The 23760-nt window shown below is 42.3% G+C and overlaps 1 protein-coding gene and 1 long non-coding RNA gene across 4 annotated transcripts in view; one reads left to right on the plus strand and one right to left on the minus strand.

Annotated features, from left to right (window-relative positions):
- Nucleotides 1–5328: 5328 nt before the first annotated feature.
- LOC106578352 (uncharacterized) lies at nucleotides 5329–6608 on the minus strand. The gene is made up of 2 exons (XR_001322430.2): nucleotides 5996–6608; nucleotides 5329–5489 (listed from the first exon to the last, which is right to left on the minus strand). It is a non-coding gene; the product is annotated as an uncharacterized lncRNA (long non-coding RNA).
- Nucleotides 6609–6759: 151 nt separating this feature from the next.
- Nucleotides 6760–23760, plus strand: part of dnmbp (dynamin binding protein) — a 146101-nt gene continuing 129100 nt past the window's right edge. For 2 of the 3 annotated variants that reach the window (XM_045702005.1, XM_014157051.2), the window contains exon 1: nucleotides 6760–7129. The gene's annotated coding sequence lies outside the window, so the exon portion shown is untranslated. The remainder of the gene's footprint in view (nucleotides 7130–23760) is intronic. The other variant, XM_014157049.2, reaches the window with a different exon arrangement.

The following is a 23760-nucleotide window of genomic DNA, read 5'->3' on the forward strand; positions in this document are numbered from 1 at the left end:
CACGCTGAGGAATAGTAACAGTAACATTAAGTTAGCTAACAGTTAAATCAATAACGTTAAATTAGCTGGGCTCTGCACATGCAAGAAACTAGCTGAGGACTAGTTAAAAAACCTCTATGGGCTAGGTGGGACGCTAGCGTGCCACCCGTGGTGCACTACATCAACAGCAGGTGCATTTCAAGAGCGGCAAATTTGAATCCAAATAAATGTCAAAATTCAAATTTTTCAAACATACAACTATTTTACACCCTTTGAAAGATAAACATCTCCTTAATCTAACCACGTTTTACGATTTCAAAAAGGTTTTACGGCGAAAGCATAAATTTAGAGTATGTTAGGACAGTACATTTACAAGAGTTGTGTGTAATGTTTTGTCAATTCAAAGACAGGGTCACCAAAACCATAAAACCAGCTAAAATGATGCACTAACCTTTTACAATCTCCATCAGATGACACTCCTAGGACATTATGTTAGACAATGCATGCATTTTTAGTTCTATCAAGTTCATATTTATATCCAAAAACAGCGTTTTACTATGGCATTGATGTTGAGGAAATCGTTTCCCTCCAATAACCGGCAGTCAAGTCAGCACCACTAATTAAATAATTAAAATTAGAAAACATTGGTAAAATATTATATTGTCATTTAAAGAATTATAGATTTACATCTCTTGAACGTAATCAACTTGCCAGATTTAAAAATAACCTTACTGGGAAATCACACTTTGCAATAATCTGAGCACTGCGCCCAGAAAAATACGCGTTGCGATACAGACTAGACGTCATGTTGGGGAGATCTAAAATCGAAAATACTATGTAAATAATCCATTACCTTTGATTCTCTTCATCAGATGTCACTTCCAGGTATCACAGGTCCATAACGAATGTAGTTTTGTTCAAAAAAGCTCATCATTTATGTCCAAAAATCTCCGTCTTGTTAGCACATGATCTAAGCCAGCCGGACTTCTCGTCATGAACGAGGGGAAAAAATATATTTACGTTCGTTCAAACATGTCAAACGTTGTATAGCATAAATCATTAGGGCCTTTTTTAACCAGAACATGAATAATATTCAAGGTGGACGAATGCATACTCTTTTATAACGTATTGGAACGAGGGTACCCAACATGAACTCGCGCGCCAGGTGTCTAATGGGCCATCATCGTTCCATGGCTCTTGTTCGGTCAGATCTCCCTCCAGAAGACTCAAAACACTTTGTAAAGGCTGGTGACATCTAGTGGAAGCAATAGGAAGTGCCAAAATATTCCTCAGCCCCTGTGTTTTTCAATGGGATAGGTTTAAAGGTAATACAACACATCAGGTATCCACTTCCTGTCAGAAAATGTCTCAGGGTTTTGCCTGCCAAATGAGTTCTGTTATACTCACAGACACCATTCAAACAGTTTTAGAAAATGTAGGGTGTTTTCTATCCATATGTAATAAGTATATGCATATTCTAGTTACTGGGTAGGAGTGGTAACCAGATTAAATCGGGTATGTTTTTTTATCCAGCCGTGTCAATACTGCCCCCTAGCCCTAACAGGTTTTAACAATTGTCATTTTGCGAATCAATACTGGAGACTATTGGTGAAATATAATTGAGTGAGGTTATTAATAGCTAACCTGTTACTCTTCTCTTAATACGTACAAATTTCTCATTGGCAAGAAGAGAGAAATAGTAGCTAGCTTAATATATACAATATTATATATTTCTCAGCTAACGTTAGCTAGCTAATGTTGCTGTAGCGCAACAAATACGATTCTGCACGTGTCAGAAAAATAGCAGAGTAACTAGCTAGTCTAGCTAGCTAATCATTCAGGACCGCACATCTGAGAGAGAACAGGACGTAAGTTATGTTTACTCGTAGAGCTACAAATCGCTAGAACATGGATGAGCACGGACGAACAGCATTTGTATGAATGAATGCACTCTCTACAGTACTGCATTGTTACACTTCAAAAGAGCTAGAACCAGGTGTTGGAACCAAAATTATTCTACAATTGTTTTGAACAGAACCATTACCAGGCGGACATTGGAATTTGTTTCTGAGTGACAGTGATGACAAAGTACTGTTCCCCCAACTCGCGGGCCGAATTTGGCACATGGGTGGTTTTATTTGGCCCCCAAAGTTGAGGTAATTTAAAATATATATGTTTTATTGTTGTACATAAGACTGGAAAACACCAGGAAATCAGCTCCAAGTGATTTTTATTTAAGAATCTATTAATGTTATCATAACACAAGGCGAGACCCAGATGCAGACACCGGAGGCAGATGGTGGGAGTCTTACAATGTTTAATAATCCAAAAGGAGTAGGCAAGAGAATAGTCGTGGACAGGCAAAAGGTCAAAACCAGATCAGAGTCCAGGAGGTACAGAGTGGCAGAAAAGCTTGTGGTCAAGGCAGGCAGAATAGTCAGGCAGGCGAATACAGAGTCCAGAACAGGCAAGGGTCAAAACTGGGAGGACTAGAAAAAAAGAGAAGAGCAAAAGGCAGGAGTACGGGAAAACCGCTGGTTGACTTGGAACATACAAGACGAACTGGCACAGAGAGACAGGAAACACAGAGATAAATACACTGGGGAAAACAAGCGACACCTGGAGGGGGTGGAGACAATCACAAGGACAGGTGAAACAGATCAGGGTGTGACAAATGTATTCTCATGCATAATAGACACCTGATCGTATACAATTGTAAGCAAGGTTTGAATTATTATTTTATTCAAACATTTTATTTTTTGGGGCTTCTTCCAGTCAATTTGCAGTCTACAAATTATTTGTAATTATATTCCGGTCCCCCAACCATCTGCTCAAGAAAAAATTGGCACACAGCTGAATCTAGTTGATGATCCCTGGGATAAAGGGAATGGATGACTCCCCTTTTCTCTGTTTGTTTTTGTTCTCTTCACCAGGATAGTGAGACAGGAGAGTCCAGGCACCAAAAGGAAAGTACTATCCGGTGAAACAGTTTTTGCTGTGCTATGGTTTTTGGTTAGTTAACTTCACCATGTTTTTTTCTAAGCTGTGCTCGCATTCTACACAGGGTGCATTTCTTTATAATTTTTTCTATAAGGGGTAGACATGCTCGACATGGCCTTCCAGGATGAAATCAAAGGCACTAGATCTAAGTAAGACGACTCTTAGTACTTGCACAATGCCAGTTTTTGCCCAGAGACTGCTAAGGGGTTTTGTCAACTATTTTTTTGTTATTCCAATCTATAAGATGACTATGCCTACTTTGCATTTGCTGTTGTTTTTTTGTTTTTTTGTGATTTTGACAGCTTCTTTTCTAGGAGTTGTATTCTCTTAAAGTAACATCTGTATGAGATTAACTTTGTGATATTTTTCCTTCAATGTGTGTGTATTTGTTATTATACTATAGACCTCCTTCAATTGGATGATGGCCTCCTGCATGACACCTTTGCTACATGCTGCTTCCTTTGACACCTGAGCTTCTTCTATGCTCGTGAGGATGACTCCTTCCGCCACCTGTCACCTGACAGACCACCTCCTGTATGCTTGTGAGGAAGCCTCCTGCCACCCCTGTCACCTGACAGACCACTTCCTGCAGACCACCTGAACTAAATTCAGTATCTGCTGCTTTCTCTACTGGAGCTGGGTCGCCTTCACTCTCTTGTTCTCTCTGTCTTTCTCACCTAAAACTCCTACATCTGCATCCCTGTCCTCTCCTTCAAAAATAGACAATTTAAGACTTTAATCCTGTTGATATAAAATAATAACGATGCATACTTCTGGACCTTCTTTGGACACTGTGTTAACCTGTTGAGGACAGACGTTCCGCTAGCGGAACCCTGTTCCGCCTGCGGAACCCCGTTCCGCCTGCGGAACCCCAAGCCAACAGCCAATGGCATCGCACGGCGCGAAATACAAAACCAACTAAAATACCACAATTAAATTTTCTCAAACAATCAACCATTTTACACTGTTTCTGGGCAGGAGTAGTAACCAGATTAAATCAGGTACGTTTTTTATCCGGCAGTGAAAATACTGCCTCCTATCCCAAAGAAGTTTTAACTAACCTCCAGACGAGCTTCAATGCCATACAACACTCCTTCCGTGGCCTCCAACTGCTCCTAAATACAAGTAAAACTAAATGCATGCTCTTCAACCGATCACTGCCCGCCCGTCCAGCATCACTACTCTGGACGGTTCTGACTTAGAATATGTGGACAACTACAAATACCTAGGTGTCTGGGTAGACTGTAAACTCTCCTTCCAGACTCACATTAACATCTCCAATCCAAAATTAAATCTAGAATCGGCTTCCTATTTCGCAACAAAGCATCATTCACTCATGCTGCCAAACATACCCTCGTAAAACTGACCATCCTACCGATCCTCGACTTCGGCGATGTCATTTACAAAATAGCCACCAACACTCTACTCAACAAATTGGATGCAGTCTATCACAGTGCCATCCGTTTTGTCACCAAAGCCCCATATATTACCCACCACTGTGACCTGTACGCTCTCGTTGGCTGGTCATCGCTTCATACTTATCGCCAAACCCACTGGCTCCAGGTCATCTACAAGTCTCTGCTAGGTAAAGCCCCACCTTATCTCAGCTCACTGGTCACCATAGCAGCACCCACCCGTAGCACGCGCTCCAGCAGGTATATCTCACTGGTCACCCCCAAAGCCAATTCCTACTTTGGCCGCCTTTCCTTCCAGTTCTCTGATGCCAATAACTGGAACGAACTGCAAAAATCACTGAAGCTGGGGACCCATATCTCCCTTACTAGCTTTAAGCACCAGCTGTCAGAGCAGCTCACAGATCATTGCACCTGTACATAGCCTATCTGTAAACAGGCCATCCAACTACCTCATACCCATACTGTATTTATCTTGCTCCTTGCACCCCAGTATCTCTATTTGCACATTCATCTTCTGCACATCTACCATTCCAGTGTCTAATTGCTATATTGTAATTACTTCGCCACCATGGCCTATCTTACCTCATTTGCACTCACTGTATATAGATTTTTCTTTTTTTCTACTGTATTATTGACTGTATGTTTGTTTAGTCCATGTGTAACTCTGTGTTGCTGTATGTGTCGAACTGCTGTGCTTTATCTTGGCCAGGTCGCTGTGCTTTATCTTGGCCAGGTCGCAGTTGTAAATGAGAACTTGTTCTCAACTAGCCTACCTGGTTAAATAAAGGTGAAATACATTTTTTAAATATCTTTAATTGCTACGAACGTTGTTGTTGGCTTACTTATTTTTCTACTACAACGTGCATCTGTTGCAGATTGAGGGGGTGGAGTCATGCAATTTAATCTGGTAAGTACTGCTTCAGAGGACAGTGTCTTCCAGAAAAGTATTTTTATTCACAAAGATAGTCAATAATCAGAATAAAATACTCTTCAAAGTGTTCCTCGCACATACTGTAACCCCCTTTCTTCAGGTCCTCAAAGAACTTCTTCAGACTGATGTCCCTACGCCTGATGTTTCTCAGCCACATCGTCCTCCTGAATAATTACAAAAGTGTGTAAGGTTTAATCTCACATTTTATTATACTATATTTTGTGTTATTCTCACTTAAAATCTGATCACAGGGCAACAGAACATAAGTAGTTGCCTATATAACATTTTACAGACCTCTACCATCATTTAAGAGGTACTTAATGGTGTTCTACAACTCGATAAATTACTTTGCAATGACCCAGTGTCACAAATGATGGCTTCTATTGATTGTGCAGCATACGCTGGGATGGCCTTGGATGTAATATGGCTGTGCACATTGGTAAACTAACATTAACTAGCCATGCTGCCTTATGCTAGTTGTGTTAAACCCTGCTATAGATTTCTTTCATTACTGGTAGCTAGCATGTTTTATCTATCAGTGATTATTGCTTTGGTGATTGATTCGATGGGTAGTCATGGATACAGCACACTACAGAGTACATAGTCAACAACGTGTGCCTCATCATGCAATAATTACTCCAAATGCATCTTCTCGTTATTTATGACATACCTTTCAACGTCTGTTGGAAACGTGGAAAAGGGATTTTCCCCCTTCCATTTTACAGTTAACAAGGTATTTATTGATGACGTGTTCTTATCATGAAAAATAGTTGATTCACAAAAGGAGTACTAGTAGTGGGAAAACTTTCAAAGAAATCGATTTCTAGCTATTTAAGTCAAGTATTATTTTTTTTTTTGTGAATTAGCTAGCCAGCTAGATATCTACTTGGGACAGCTAGCTAGCTACCGCCAAGTAGTGGATTTAGACTATTTGTGCCTTACTGAATATGCATGACGTTCATTAGGAAAATGCACTCGTCATAAAAAATGTATCTCCATAAACAATTAGGTAAGTCAAGTCTACCAAACTTTTCTATAACTGTTTGTTATAGATTCTAGTTTTGGAAACAGAAACCTGTATGGAGATCAACTGTTTCATTTATGAGAAAATGTGCAGAATATCGGCCAAAATCCATCTAGCTCAATCTTCTCCCACTGCCAGCCACTGGGCTTCCTGTCACATTTATACCTCCGGTGAAATATCTGTCTCGTCTATCTGTGGTAAAACCATGTCTTATTTTCATTCAGGCAGAGTAAGGGCAGCCATTGGGTCCCTCTCGTGAAGGGGGAGGTGACGTTGACGTCAGAGAGGAAGAGGCGAAGCGAGAGGTTTCACTCTTGCTAAAAATCTGTCCAAAATAAACCCAATAAGTTTCGATGGGTTTATTTTGGACCTAAGCTTGTCGCCTGCCTTCCCGCCTTTGGGACAACGACTCCCATTGTTAGGGCGGAGACATGAGCATCTCGCCATTATATATTTTTCTAAGTGAACGGGGAACTACCCTGAGATTCAACTTTCATAGGATGACAGCTGATTCCAAGACTATGACACACATGTTGGCAAGCGACTTTTTTGTAATGTGTGTAACCAATTAGCTTTGGAAGTGATTTGTAGACCGTGAACGTGTCTGTTTTGTAAAGAACATTTTATCTTACTTGCAGTAGGCGGTGGATGTGGCCGCAGAATTTTTCGCCTGAGTATAAACGAAAGACAGCAACACGGACCGAAAGTTGGATAACTTGCCAGACTGAAATATAAAGACTTGATTTGACCACTTCGGTAACTTCATCACGGATGCTACAGGTAAGCGTTCAGGAGGCAACTTTTGCTTTTATTATGCTTTTACATCAGATGCATTTTCTTTTCATGCAAGCAAAACGCATGAACGATCACATGATGAGCGACATATGTCCAGCCGATCAGTTGTCACATTATAGGCTACTTTGTAACAGTCACATACTTACCACGAATATAGGCTGCTACATTGTATTTTAACTGCTGCAGCTATGGCGATATTGGTACCTCTACAGATGTCTTTCCTCTCCAATAAGTGATCATGAAATCAGTTGCAAATTGTTATGCGTTTTACAAAACGCATATACAATTAACATGTTTTAAATTATTGCTTAATATTTGAAAAGTAATCAATTACTGTCGTAGGGCTATAGGCTACTCAACCACGTCAACAGAACCCACACGTTCTTAGGGCTACTTAACGAGGGACGTGGACTGATGTGTATAGGTTGAGAACGAGGCAGTGGATGGCATTACCAGTCATCTGACAAACGTAGCCTCGTCGTTGTCAAGGTTTGTAAGGCTAGAGAAAACATTGACAAAATATGATGCCTGCAGGCCTAGGCTGAAACCTAGGCTGAAACCTAGGCCTGCGACGTGACGTTGGAATAACCCATGCCGACAAAAAAGACGTGTAGCATGTTTTTTTATTTACTTTCCAAAAGCATAATTTGTCTTCTGTCAAAGCCTATACTTGTTTGTACACAACAGATACCCACCCTACCGTTACGCTTGTTTACACTAAGTGTGTTTTCATATATAGTCCTCTTTAAAATAACCGATTGCACTGTGGGGTAAAAAAAAAGCTAAATAACTCCGTTATTTGTATTCACACTGCCCTGGCATTTGAATGAGGACTCAATCATTTTTCCAGTTCACTATACGTATTTTGTGGTATGAATCAGCAATGTGAATTCAAAGCTATGTTTAGAAAGGACCCAAGATCATTTCCCAAAATTAACTCAATGCACTCTGGGTTTTTACAAAGTGCAAGACGAGCCATTCTATCAGAATGGTGTTATTGGACAGTTAGATATACCAACTTACATTTTGGAAGCTAATAGATTGCATTTAATTAAAATATGAGACATAATTACTTAGAAGATAATTTTAACATGTAAATATTATTGGTAACTGAACAAATAGAAAATTAATAACTAACTGCAGACTAAATAATGCTGTAATTGAAAATTGTACTCTCAATGAAGGCTACTGCCCTTTAAGAGTAGCTTTTGTACACTTTGTTGTGATTCTTACCAAGTATGTTTTCTTCTCACGCTATTCAAACCCCACAATCAAATAAACGGCTTATGAAGATCTCACCCTATAGATCACATATTGCAAACAAATAGTCTTCAACTAAAAACACATTTTGGAATTTCTGTTCATACTTGACAGTCATTATCCAAAAACGGCACTTTTTTTTCTCTAAAATATTTCACTTATATTAGTTTTTATTTGATTACTTTATTTTTCATTCCTTAGTCATCATCATCTCCACTCAGGCAGTAGCAGGCAAAAAGCCAGACAACGTTCTCTGTGATCCCCATATTGTACTGTCTTTAGACAAAATCATTTTTACTCGTTCTTCAAAGTAGTTAAGGCATACTATCCAAATCAAATTTATTTATATAGCCCTTCTTACATCAGCTGATATCGCAAAGTGCTGTACAGAAACCCAGCCTAAAACCCCAAACACCAAGTAATGCAGGTGTAGAAGCACTATCCCTCTCTCGAAGTTGCGTTGTGTTTATTCCTGTCACATTTGGTCTATGCGGTCTGTGGGTACCTAACCGGCGTAAAAGTGTATCCATCTCTATCTGAGCTGTAAATATCAGGCGCAATGGATTATGGTCATTGTAGGTAATTACCAAATTTCTGTGCTGAACTAGGTTAAATATTTGCTTAAGGAAAACTACAACTCCCTTCAGCCCAGCAACACTCAGTTCTTGATTTGATTTCTCTCTAGAGAAATGGCAAGTCGGTCTCACAAAAAAACTAAACTAAATGGAATTAAAGTATTTGAACCGACGTCAGTCAATAAGTTGTTTAATAACCAGAATAAATACTGAAATGTCTGTTAATCACTCAGCACTAGTTCACATTGCACTTCAATTCCACAGTCCGGTTCCCTTTTTAAATGAGCCAAACTCGGACCATCTCTCGATGGTCTCAGTTTGGTTCGCGGGAATCTTTTGAGGGGTCTGAGTTCCTTTGGCGTGTTCACACTACACACACAAGTTTTAAAAAGTTGCCTGAAAGGGACCAATTGTGAAACACCCTAAGCTTCACTGAGGTCGGAATGCAATCATGGTTACATTTTAAGACACCGTGGAGCCGGAGCGAGATAAGGGTCGGAAAACGTACCTCAATGCAGGGATGGGATATGCCACTCTACTTCAAATGTTACTTTTATCCACACTGATACATTGAAGATACTGCTAGTTTTTCTAGGAAACTGCCCTTTTCATCTTAATGCTTGCTAGCATTTGGCACTGCATCAAATATTGGAATGGCAGTGTCAGTGTAAAAACTGCCCGCTGGAATCGTCTGAGCGCTTTGCTTTTGAGCTTACCCGTTAGTGACTGAATGCTGATATACTTGGTTCTGACTCGCTACAGGCTGTCCAGCAAGAACAGTATGGATGCTTCTCCGTCCAGAACTTTCATTATCTTCATCACTACCGCACACTATAGTATTCCCACTGAAATCATTAGTGTACATAGGATGGACTTGTGGTTCTAAAGGGAAGAAACATATACATATGACAGTATTAATATAGTTGTACGTGCAATAGGAATATACAACAGGAACAAAAAGCATATTCACATAGCAGCATATACAGTACACATCAGCAAAAATTGGCCCGCGGGCCGACAGCCCATCCCTGGGCTAGATTTATGGCCCCTCTCTCACGACTTGGTGTTTCTGGTGCCACAGAGTTGTAAATCTGTGCATGCAGAGCTCAGAGGAACATCTCCAAGACTTCTTTCTAGCAGGTTCTAGAATTCACCAGAGCATAACAATTGCGTGAACTATGACAGCGCAGTGGTATTGTGCTCATACAAATAACCACCTGTTAACAGTATAATCTACTGTATTCAACGGAAATGTGTCTTCCGCATTCAACCCAAACCCCTCTGACTCAGAGGTGCGTGGGGCTGCCTTATCCGACAGCCAGGGATAGTTGCAGCGCGGGGTGGAATAGGCTATATAGGATTCGTAGTTCTTTGACTGTGTGCAATTTTAATAAATATAAAATTGCAGAAATGCTTTAAACAGCTACTGACTGCAGCATTTATTTTCACTATAAATGTGATCAAACTTGACTTTTATTCTCAAATGTGAGTGAAATGCTTGCGTTGTGGAGCCCTGACCACCCGCCAACGTGGCTGGTGAAAAATATATATTTGCCACTGCTCAACAACAAAGATCTTGGTTGACCAACAAACAATCGACCAGTCGACCAAATGGGGTCAGCCGTAATTTCAACATATTTATTAGAGAAACCAAAGTGCTGTAACAGCCATACATTTAAATAAAAAAGCCTAGTACACAGCAAAACCTTTCCAATCAAAAGGCTATTGCACAGAAAAACGAGGGCAGTCGGATGCATTGCAAATTCAGAACCGGGACAATTGGACAGCCACATAATAAACTAAAGCACTGACCATTGGGAACAAGATCAGAATGACTCCTTATTAAAAGAAGGCTTGATCCATGAATTCAATATTTAAATTGGTAGCCTAGCCTACAAAACCAAAACCAAAATCAAATAACACGGCCATATCCTTACCCCTCTACACAATCAGAAATGTTTAGGTTACATGAAAGGCTATGCAATTCAACACAATCCCGACATAAAAAAGCCTATTGCAGAGAATTGCATAACTATTTTTGCCATGCCTGTTGAATAACCGAAAAATAGGCTACCTAATTAAATGCTCTCCGTAGGCTAAGTAAAACAATTATTTAAGGACAAATAAACATTGCCATTTTTTTTTTTAGGTATTGATCATTATTTCGATTTTTAAAAGATGGAGTGAAAATTGTGTTAAATGAGGAAATTGTCAGTCACAGGATCTCTCTCGCATTGCAAATTCAGCACATGTACTCACAGGCCTGAAATAGCTAAAGTACTGATTAACAGAAGATGGCGCCGATAGAGATGGCAGCTTTGCTTCTAGTCCTTAGGAAACAGTGTTTAAAAAAACAAAAATGTGTATTATTTATTACATTGTTGGCCCAGAAACATACAACCAGGAAGGACTATTGGATATCAGAGATGTCAATTTACAAGCACCACCAGCACCATGACCAGGAATACGACTTTCCCAAAGCGGATCCTTTTGTCTGCACCGCCCAGGGCATTTTATCTGATTCCAGAGGCCGACCCAAAACAACGCTGCCGGAGGAGAGGGTGCCGGAATGGTCTTCTAGTGAGGCTTCGGATGCGCGCACACCACCCACCGCTCCCGAGTACGTTGATCGCTAATGTCCAGTCCCTAGTTAACAAAGTTGACGAAATTAGGGCAAGAGTTGCTTTCCAAAGAGATATGCGGGATTGTAACATCTCTGTTTCATGGAAACATGGCTAGCTGGGGACATGCTGTCGGAGTCCATACAGCCAAAGGGATTTTCAGTGCATTGTGCCGACAGGAATAAACATCTCTCCGGTAAGAGGAAGGGCGGGGGTGTATGTTTCATGATTAACGTGTCATGGTGTAATTGTAACAACATACATGAACTCAAGACCTTGTGTTCAACTGACCTAGAATTCCTCAGTCAAATGCTGACCGTATTATCTCCCAAGAGAAATCTCCTCGGTTAATTCACGGCTGTGACGATATCTCCCCGCAAGCGGATACCAAGATGGCCATCAAGGAACTTCACTGGGCTTTATGCAAACTGGAAACAAGATATCCTGAGGCTGCATTTATTATAGCTGGGTATTTTAACAAAGCTAATTTGAGAACAAGGCTACCGAAATTCTAGCAGCATATCAATTGCTATACACGAGCGGGTAACACGCGCGACCACTGCTACTCTAACTTCCGTGACGCATACAAGGCCCTCCCCTGCCCTTCTTTTGGCAAATCTGACCATGACTCCATCTTGTTGCTCCCCTCCTATAGGTAGAAACTAAAACAGGAAGCGCCCGTGCTTAGGTCTATCCAATGCTGGTCTGACCAATCGGATTCCACACTTCAAGATTGCTTCGATCACATGGACTGGGATATGTTCCGGGTAGCCTCCGGCAATAACATTGACGTATACGCTAACTCTGTGAGCGAGTTTGTAAGGAATTGTATAGGAGATGTTGTACCCACTGTAACTATTAAAACTTCCTAACCAGAAACCGTGGATTGATGGCGGCATTTGCGCAAAGCTGAAAGCACGTATAACCGCATTTGTAAGTCGCTCTGGATAAGAGCGTCTGCTAAATGACTTAAATGTAAATGTAATGTAATGCATTTAATCATGGCAAGGCGACTGGAAATGTGACCAACTACAAACAGTGTAGTTATTCTCTCCATAAGGCAAGCAAACAAGCCAAGTGTCGGTATAGAGTGGAGTCTCAATTCAACGGCTCAAACACGAGATGTATGTGGCAGGGTCACCGCCTGGTACGGCAACTGCACCGCCCACAACCGCAAGGCTCTCCAGAGGGTGATGCGGTCTGCACAACGCATCACCGGGTGCAAACTACCTGCCCTCCAGGACACCTTCAACACCCAATATCACAGGAAGGCAAAAAAGACCAAGGACAATAACCACCTTTTAAAAATATCCCATTACAAATGAACAGTTCTGTGTCCTTGAGCAAGGCACTTAATCCTAATTACTCCTGTAAAGATAGGCATTTTCTTCCCAAGATGGCGTAGCAGTTCAGACGTCCTTTGTCTTCCTCTTGCCGTGTCATTCATATATATATATATATATCTTTTTACATTTTTTTTTTCTTCTAAAAACTCAAGCTCAAAACACTCTCCTGCAATCCGACTCACCAATTAAAAAAAAAAAAAGATTTATTTACCTCATCTGAAATCCACAACAGAAGCTAGCCAGAGGGTAGCCAGTTCACTGGCTAACGTTGGAGTTCAGCTAGCCACCGTTAGCGGTCCTCAGCTATCCATTAGTTCGAAAAGCTATCGACAGTTTTTGTACAGCGCGACTCAGACCAGAGCATACCGGACCTATTCTCTCTCCATATCCCCGGATTTCTACCGCAGGCTCTGGACATTTACACCTGGATCTTGCAGCTAGCTAGCTGCTACCTGAGTGAAATTGTCAACGTCGGTCCCGGACTTAACCTGTTGGGTCTAGGGGGCAGCATTTGCACGTCTGGATAAAAAAAAATGTACCCGATTTAATCTGGTTACTAATCCTACCCAGTAACTAGAATATGCATATACTTATTATATATGGATAGAAAACACTCTAAAGTTTCCAAAACTGTTTGAATGGTGTCTGTGAGTATAACAGAACTCATTTGGCAGGCAAAACCCTGAGACATTTTCTGACAGGAAGTGGATACCTGATGTGTTGTATTGACTTTAAACCTATCCCATTGAAAAACACAGGGGTTTAGGAATATTTTGGCACTTCCTATTGCTTCCACTAGATGTCACCAGCCTTTACAAAGTGTTTTGAGTCTTCTGGAGGGAGATCTGACCGAACAAGAGCCATGGAACGGTGATGTCCCATTAGACACCTGGCGCGCTACTTCATGTTGGGTACCCTCGTTCAATACCCTTAGCCTTGAATATTATTCATGTTCTGGTTAAAAAAGGCCCTAATGATTTATGCTATACAACGTTTGACATGTTTGAACGAACGGAAATATATTTTTTCCCCTCGTTCATGACGAGAAGTCCGGCTGGCTTACATCATGTGCTAACGAGACGGAGATTTTTGGACATAAATGATGAGCTTTTTTGAACAAAACTACATTCGTTATGGACCTGTGATACCTGGAAGTGACATCTGATGAAGAGAATCAAAGGTAATGGATTATTTACATAGTATTTTCGATTTTAGATCTCCCCAACATGACGTCTAGTCTGTATCGCAACGCGTATTTTTCCGGGCGCAGTGCTCAGATTATTGCAAAGTGTGATTTCCCAGTAAGGTTATTTTTAAATCTGGCAAGTTGATTGCGTTCAAAAGATGTAAATCTATAATTCTTTAAATGACAATATAATATTTTACCAATGTTTTCTAATTTTAATTATTTAATTTGTGACGCTGACTTGACTGCCGGTTATTGGAGGGAAACGATTTCCTCAACATCAATGCCATAGTAAAACGCTGTTTTTGGATATAAATATCAACTTGATAGAACTAAAAATGCATGCATTGTCTAACATAATGTCCTAGGAGTGTCATCTGATGGAGATTGTAAAAGGTTAGTGTATCATTTTAGCTGGTTTTATGGTTTTGGTGACCCTGTCTTTGACTTGACAAAACATTACACACAACTCTTGTAAATGTACTGTCCTAACATACTCTAAATTTATGCTTTCGCCGTAAAACCTTTTTGAAATCGTAAAACGTGGTTAGATTAAGGAGATGTTTATCTTTCAAATGGTGTAACATAGTTGTATTTTTGAAAAATTTGAATTTTGACATTTATTTGGATTCAAATTTGCCGCTCTTGAAATGCACCTGCTGTTGATGGAGTGCACCACGGGTGGCACGCTAGCGTCCCACCTAGCCCCAAGAGGTTAACATAAATTATTCAGGAGCTAGCCAGCTGAAGCGTTCCATCAGCCTCTCCTGGGCTACTAACTAACTATTTTGCCAATTGGACTGGTCCCCCCCTACGACACGGAACCCCACTAATCTACAGACAGAATCGCACGAGGTGGCTAAAAACAGACCTCCCTCCATCTTCTACCAGCTTGCTACCTATGGCTCGGCTAGCTATCTAACTCTCACTGGAGCCTTTGATCACTCGGCTAAGCATGCCTCTCTTTAATGTCAATATGCCTTGTCCATTGCTGTTCTGGTTAGTGTTTATTGGCTTATTTCACTGTAGAGCCTCTAGCCCTGCTCATTATACCTTATCCAACCTCTCAGTTCCTCCACCCACACATGCTATGACATATTCTGGTTTCAATTATGTTTCTAGAGCCAATATCTCTCTCATCATCACTAAATGCCTAGGTTTACCTCCACTGTACTCACATCCTACCATACCTTTGTCTGTACATTATACCTTGAAGCTATTTTATCACCCCCAGAAACCTGCTCCTTTTTCTCTCTATTCCGGACGTCATAGACGACCAATTCTTATAGCTTTTAACTGTACCCTTATCCTCATCCTTCTCTGTTCCTCTGGTGATGTAGAGGTGAATCCAGGCCCTGCAGTGCCTAGCTCCACTCCTACTCCCCAGGCGCTCTCTTTTGATGACTTCTGTAACCGTAATAGCCTTGGTTTCATGCATGTTAACATTAGAAGCCTCCTCCCTAAGTTTGTTTTATTCACTGCTTTAGCACACTCTGCCAACCCGGATGTCCTAGCCGTGTCTGAATCCTGGCTTAGGAAGTCCACCAAAAACTCTGAAATCTTCATCCCTAACTACGTTTTCAAACAAGATAGAACGGCCAAAGGGGGCGGTGTTGCAATCTACTGCAGAGATAGCCTGCAGAGTTCTGTCTTTCTATCCAGGTCTGTACCCAAACAATTTGAACTTCTACTTTTATCTCTCTAAAAACAAGTCTCTCACCGTTGCCGCCTGCTATAGACCACCCTCGGCTCCCAGCTGTGCTCTGGACACCATATGTGAACTGATTGCCCCCCATCTATCTTCAGAGCTCGTGCTACTAGGTGACCTAAACTGGGACATGCTTAACACCCCAGCCATCCTACAATCCAAGCTTGACGCCCTCAATCTCACACAATTTATTAATGAACCCACCAGGTACCACCCCAAAGCCGTAAACACTGGCACCCTCATAGATATCATCCTAACCAATTTGCCCTTTAAATACACCTCAAACGACCTCCACTCATCACTGTCAAACGCTCCCTGAAACATTTCAGCGAGCAAGCCTTTCTAATCGACCTGGCCCTGGTATCCTGGAAGGATATTGACCTCATCCCGTCAGTAGAGGATGCCTGGTTATTTTTTTTTAAATGCCTTCCTCACCATCTTAAATAAGCATGCCCCATTCAAGAAATTTAGAACCAGGAACAGATATAGCCCTTGGTTCTCCCCAGATGTCCTTAACCTGTTAGGGCTAGTATTGACACGGCTGGATAAAAAACATACCCGATTTAATCTGGTTACCACTCCTACCCAGTAACTAGAATATGCATATACTTATTACATATGGATAGATAACACCCTACATTTTCTAAACCTGTTTGAATGGTGTCTGTGAGTATAACAGAACTCAAATGGCAGGTCAAAACCTGAGAGATTCCTTTACAGGAAGTGGCCTGTCTGACCATTTCTTGAACTTCTTTTCCATCTCTATCATTTACTAAGGATCTCTGCTCTAACGTGACACTTCCCACGTCGTCCATAGGCGCTCAGAGCCCGGGAAAAAACAGAATGTCGTCATTCCAGCCCCAGGCTGAAACACATTATCGCCTTTCTCAAGTGGCCCATCAAGGGACACTGGGCTTATGCGCGTGACCCGACCGCCCCCGCCTTTGGGATTTTTTTCCTCTGTTTGCCGAAAAGGAGATTCCCTGTCGGAATATTATCGCTTTTCTACGAGAAAAATGGCGTAAAAATTGATTTTAAACAGCGGTTGACATGCTTCGAAGTACGGTAATGGAATATTTAGAATTTTATTGTCACGAATTGCGCCATGCGCGCGACACTTCTTTACTATTTCGGATAGTGTCTGGAACGCATACGAACAAAACGCCGCTATTCGGATATAACGATGGATTATTTTGGACCAAACCAACATTTGTTATTGAAGTAGCAGTCCTGGGTGTGCATTCTGACGAAGACAACAAAAGGTAATCAAACTTTTATAATAGTAAATATGATTATGGTGAGTGCTAAACTTGCCGGGTGTCTAAATAGCGAGCCCGTGATGCCTGGGCTATGTACTTAGAATATTGCAAAATGTGCTTTCACCAAAAGCTATTTTAAAATCGGACATATCGAGTGCATAGAGGAGGTCTGTATCTATAATTCTTAAAATAATTGTTATGCTTTTTGTGAACGTTTATCGTGAGTAATTTAGTAAAATGTTAGCGAATTCCCCGGAAGTTTGCGGGGGTATGCTAGTTCTGAACGTCACATGCTAATGTAAAAAGCTGTTTTTTGATATAAATATGAACTTGATTGAACAAAACATGCATGTATTGTATAACATAATGTCCTAGGGTTGTCATCTGATGAAGATCATCAAAGGTGAGTGCTGCATTTAGCTGTCTTCTGGGTTTTGGTGACATTATATGCTGGCTTGAAAAATGGGTGTCTGATTATTTCTGGCTTGGTACTCTGCTGACATAATCTAATGTTTTGCTTTCGTTGTAAAGCCTTTTTGAAATCGGACAGTGTGGTTAGATTAACGAGAGTCTTGTCTTTAAATAGCTGTAAAATAGTCATATGTTTGAGAAATTGAAGTAATAGGATTTTTAATGTTTTGAAAATCGCGCCACAGGCTGCAAGTGGCTGTTACGTAGGTGGGACGAATTCGTCCCGCCTAGCCTAGAGAGGTTAACCAACACAAAAACATCCTATGGCGTTCTGCATTAGCATCGAACAGCCCCCGTGATATGCAACTTTTCAGGGAAGTTAGAAACCAATATACACAGGCAGTTAAAGCCAAGGCTAGCTTTTTCAAGCAGAAATTTGCTTCCTGCAACACAAACTCAAAGTTCTGGGACATTGTAAAGTCCATGGAGAATAAGAACACCTCCTCCCAACTGCCCACTGCACTGAGGATAGGAAACTCTGTCACCACTGATAAACCCACTATAATTGAGAATTTCAATAAGCATTTTTCTACGGCTGGCCTTGCTTTCCACCTGGCTACCCCTACTGCAGTCAACAGCACTGCACCCCCCACAGCTACTCGCCCAAGCCTTCCCCATTTCTCCTTCTCCCAAATCCATTCAGCTGATGTTCTGAAAGAGCTGCAAAATCTGGACCCCCTACAAATCAGCCGGGCTAGACAATCTGGACCCTTTCTTTCTAAAATTATCTGCCAAAATTATTGCAACCCCTATCACTAGCCTGTTCAACCTCTTTCGTGTCGTCTGAGATTCCCATAGATTTTAAAGCAGCTGCTGTCATCCCCCTCTTCAAAGGAGGGGACACTCTTGACCCAAATTGCTATAGACCTATATCCATCCTACTACTCTGCCTTTCAAAGGTCTTCGAAAGCCAAGTCAACAAACAGATTACCGACCATTTCGAATCCCACCGCACCTTCTCCGCTATGCAATCTGGTTTCAGAGCTGGTCATGGGTGCACCTCAGCCACGCTCAAGGTCCTAAACGATATTGTAACCGCCATCGATACGAAACAATACTGTGCTGCCGTATTCATTGACCTGGCCAAAGCTTTCGACTCTGTCAATCACCACATCCTCATCGGCAGACTCAATAGCCTTGGTTTCTCTAATGATTGCATCGCCTGGTTCACCAACTACTTCTCTGATAGAGTTCAGTGTGTCAAATCGGAGGGCCTGTTGTCCGGACCTCTGGCAGTCTCTATGGGGGTGCCACAGGGTTCAATTCTTGGGCCAACTCTTTTCTCTGTATACATCAATGATGTCGCTCTTGTTGCTGGTGAGTCTCTGATCCACCTCTACGCAGACGACACCATTCTGTATACTTCTGGCTAGAGGTCGACCGATTATGATTTTTCAACGCCGATACCGATTTATTGGAGGACCAAAAAAGCCGGTACCGATTAATCGGCCGATTTTATTGTTATGATTTTTTAAATGTGTGTGTGTGTATTATATTATATACACTGCTCAAAAAATAAAGGGAACACTTAAACAACACAATGTAACTCCAAGTCAATCACACTTCTGTGAAATCAAACTGTCCACTTAGGAAGCAACACTGAATGACAATAAATTTCACATGCTGTTGTGCAAATGGAATAGACAACAGGTGGAAATTATAGGCAATTAGCAAGACACCCCCAATAAAGGAGTGGTTCTGCAGGTGGGGACCACAGACCACTTCTCAGTTCCTATGCTTCCTGGCTGATGTTTTGGTCACTTTTGAATGCTGGCGGTGCTTTCACTCTAGTGGTAGCATGAGACGGAGTCTACAACCCACACAAGTGGCTCAGGTAGTGCAGCTCATCCAGGATGGCACATCAATGCGAGCTGTGGCAAGAAGGTTTGCTGTGTCTGTCAGCGTAGTGTCCAGAGCATGGAGGCGCTACCAGGAGACAGGCCAGTACATCAGGAGACGTGCAGGAGGCCGTAGGAGGGCAACAACCCAGCAGCAGGACCGCTACCTCCGCCTTTGTGCTAGGAGGAGCAGGAGAAGCACTGCCAGAGCTCTGCAAAATGACCTCCAGCAGGCCACAAATGTGCATGTGTCTGCTCAAACGGTCAGAAACAGACTCCATGAGGGTGGTATGAGTGCCCGACGTCCACAGGTGGGGGTTGTGCTTACAGCCCAACACCGTGCAGGACGTTTGGCATTTGCCAGAGAACACCAAGATTGGCAAATTCGCCACTGGCGCCCTGTGCTCTTCACAGATGAAAGCAGGTTCACACGGAGCACGTGACCGACGTGACAGAGTCTGGAGACGCCGTGGAGAACGTTCTGCTGCCTGCAACATCCTCCAGCATTACCAGTTTGGCGGTGGGTCAGTCATGGTGTGGGGTGGCATTTCTTTTGGGGGCCGCACAGCCCTCCATGTGCTCGCCAGAGGTAGCCTGACTGCCATTAGGTACCGAGATGAGATCCTCTGACCCCTTGGGAGACCATATGCTTGTACGGTTGGCCCTGGGTTCCTCCTAATGCAAGACAATGCTAGACCTCATGTGGCTGGAGTGTGTCAGCAGTTCCTGCAAGAGGAAGGCATTGATGCTATTGACTGGCCCGCCGTTCCCCAGACCTGAATCCAATTGAGCACATCTGGGACATCATGTCTCGCTCCATCCACCAACGCCACGTTGCACCACAGCCTGTCCAGGAGTTGGCGGATGCTTTAGTCCAGGTCTGGGAGGAGATCCCTCAGGAGACCATCCGCCACCTCATCAGGAGCATGCCCAGGCGTTGTAGGGAGGTCATACAGGCACGTGGAGGCCACACACACTACTGAGCCTCATTTTGACTTGTTTTAAGGACATTACATCAAAGTTGGATCAGCCTGTAGTGTGGTTTTCCACTTTAATTTTGAGTGTGACTCCAAATCCAGACCTCCATTTGTTGATAAATTGGATTTCCATTGATTATTTTTGTGATTTTGTTGTCAGCACATTCAACTATGTAAAGAGAAAAGTATTTAATAAGATTATTTCTTTCATTCAGATCTAGGATGTCCCACCTACTCAACAGCCAGTGTAATCCCGTGGCGCGTTATTCAAATTCCTCAAATGCAAAAACTTCAATTTTTCAAACATATGACTATTTTACACCATTTTAAAGACAAGACTCTCGTTAATCTAACCACACTGTCCGATTTCAAAAAGGCTTTACAACGAAAGCAAAACATTAGATTATGTCAGGAGAGTACCCAGACAGAAATAATCACACACCCATTTTTCAAGCTAGCATATGTCACATAAACCCAAACCACAGCTAAATGCAGCACTAACCTTTGATCTTCATCAGATGACACACCTAGGACATTATGTTATACGATACATGCATGTTTTGTTCAATCAAGTTCATATTTATATCAAAAACCAGCTTTTTACATTAGCATGTGACGTTCAGAACTAGCATACCCCCCGCAAACTTCCGGTGAATTTACTAAATTACTCACGATAAACGTTCTTAAAAAGCATAACAATTATTTTAAGAATTATAGATACAGAACTCCTCTATGCACTCGATATGTCCGATTTTTAAAATGGCTTTTCGGTGAAAGCACATTTTGCAATATTCTGAGTAGATATCCCAGCATCACAGGGCTAGCTATTTAGACACCCAGCAAGTTTAGCCCTCACAAAAGTCAGATTTACTATAAGAAAAATGTTATTACCTTTGGTGTTCTTCGTCAGAATGCACTCCCAGGACTTCTACTTCAATAACAAATGTTGGTTTGGTTCAAAATAATCCATAGTTATATCCAAATAGTGGCGTTTTGTTCGTGCGTTCAAGACACTATCCGAAGGGTGACGCGCCCGATGCGTTTCGTGACAAAAAAATTCAAAATATTCCATTACCGTACTTCGAAGCGTGTCAAACGCTGTTTAAAATCTATTTTTATGCGAGTGTTCTCGTAAAAAAGCGATAATATTTCCGACCGGGAGTTGTTTTCGTTCAAAGAGAGAGAAAGTAAACATGGTGTCGGCTCGTGCACGCGCCTCCAGTCTCAATGTCCTCAGATCGACCACTATCCAAATGCGCTAATGTTTTTCCACCAGGACCTGCAAAGCCACCATTCATCGTTCTGGCGCCTTCTGAGAGCCTATGGGAGCGTTAGAAAATGTCACGTTATGCCAGAGATCCCCTGTTTTGGTTAGAGATGATCAAGAAGTTCAAGAAATAGTCAGAGCGCTTCCTGTTTGGAATCTTCTCAGGTTTTGGCCTGCCAAATGAGTTCTGTTATACTCAGACACCATTCAAACAGTTTTAGAAACTTTAGGGTGTTTTCTATCCAAATCAAACAGTTATATGCATATTCTAGTTACTGGGCAGGAGTAGTAACCAGATTAAATCGGGTACGTTTTGTAACGTGACACTTCCTACGGCTCCCATAGGCTCTCAGAACCCGGGAAAAAGCTAAATGATGTCGAGGCAGCCCCTGGCTGAAAAACATTAGCGCCTTTGGTAAGTGGTCTATCAGAGGACAATGAGACTGAGGCGCGTGCACGAGGCGACCCCATGTTTTTATTTTCTCACTCTTTGTACTAAAACACAGATTCCCGGTCGGAATGTTATCGCTTTTTTAACGAGAAAAATGGCATAAAAATTGATTTTTAAACAGCAGTTGACATGCTTCGAAGTACGGTAATGGAATATTTAGAATTTTGTCACGAAACGCGTCGGGCGCGTCACCCTTTACACTTCGGATAGTGTCTTGAACGCACGAACAAAACGCCACTATTTGGATATAACTATGGATTATTTTGAACCAAACCAACATTTGTTATTGAAGTAGAAGTCCTGGGAGTGCATTCTGACGAAGAACACCAAAGGTAATAACATTTTTACCAAATAAACAAAAGTAATTAAAAGCAACAATAACGAGGCTATATACAGGGGGTGAGTCAGTGTGCGGGGGTACAGGTCAGAGGTCATTTGTACATGTTGGTAGGGGTGAAGTGACTGCATAGATAATAAACAGCGAGTTGCAGCAGTGTACAAAACAAATGGAGGGGAGGAGAGTCAATGTAATAGTCCGGTGGCCATTTGATTAATTGTTCAGCAGTCTTATTGCTTGGGGGTAGATGCTGTTAAGGAGCCTTTTGGTCCTATACTTGGCGCTCCGCTACCACTTGCCGTGCGGTAGCGGAGAAAAGTCTATGACTTGGGTGACTGGAGTCTCTGAAACTTTTATGGGCATTCCTCTGACACCGCCTATTATATAGGTCCTGGATTGCAGGAAGCTTGGCCCCGGGGATGTACTGGGCCGTACGCGCTACCCTCTCTAGCACCTTACGATCAGATGCCGAGCAGTTGCCATACCAGGCGGTGATGCAACCGGTCAGGATGCTCTCGATAGTGAATTTTCTACAGCTGCACGACTGTCTTGGTGTGTTTGGACCTTGATAGATCGTTGGTGATGTGGACACCAAGGAACTTGAAACTCTCGACCAGCTCCACTTCAGCCCCATCGATGTTAATGGGGGCCTGTTCGGCCCTCCTCTTTCTATTGTCAATGATCAGCTCCTTTGTCTTGCTCACATTGAGGGAGAGGTTGTTGTCCTGGCACCACACTGCTAGTTCCCTAACCTCTTCCCTATAGGCTGTCTTATCGTTGTGTCGTCAGCAAACTTAATGATGGTTTTGGCGTCGTTCTTGGCCACGCAGTCATGGGTGAACAGGGAGTACAGGAGGGGACTAAGCATGCACCCCTGAGGGGCTCCGGTGTTGAGGATCAGCATGACAGATGTGTTGTTGCCTACCCTTACTACCTGTGGGTGGCCCGTTAGTCCCAGGGTTCTTAGTTTACTGATGAGCTTTGTGGGAACTATGGTGTAGTGTAGTAGACTACAGCTGAGCTGTAGTCAATGAACAGCATTCTCACATAGGTGTTCCTTTTGTCCAGGTGGGAAAGGGCAGTGTGGAGTGGGATTGAGATTGCTTGATCTGTTGGGACGGTATGCGAATTGGAGTGGGTCTAGGGTTTCCGGGATGATGCTGTTGATGTGAGCCATGACCAGCCTTTCAAAGCAGTAAATGGCTACCGACGTGAGTGCCACGGGGCGGTAGTCATTTAGGCAAGTTACCTTCACTTTCTTGGGCACAGGGACTATGGTGGTCTGCTTGAAACATGTAGGTATTACAGACTTGGTCAGGG

This window comes from Salmo salar, chromosome ssa19, assembly GCF_905237065.1.
Source record: "Salmo salar chromosome ssa19, Ssal_v3.1, whole genome shotgun sequence".
NCBI lineage: Eukaryota > Metazoa > Chordata > Actinopteri > Salmoniformes > Salmonidae > Salmo > Salmo salar.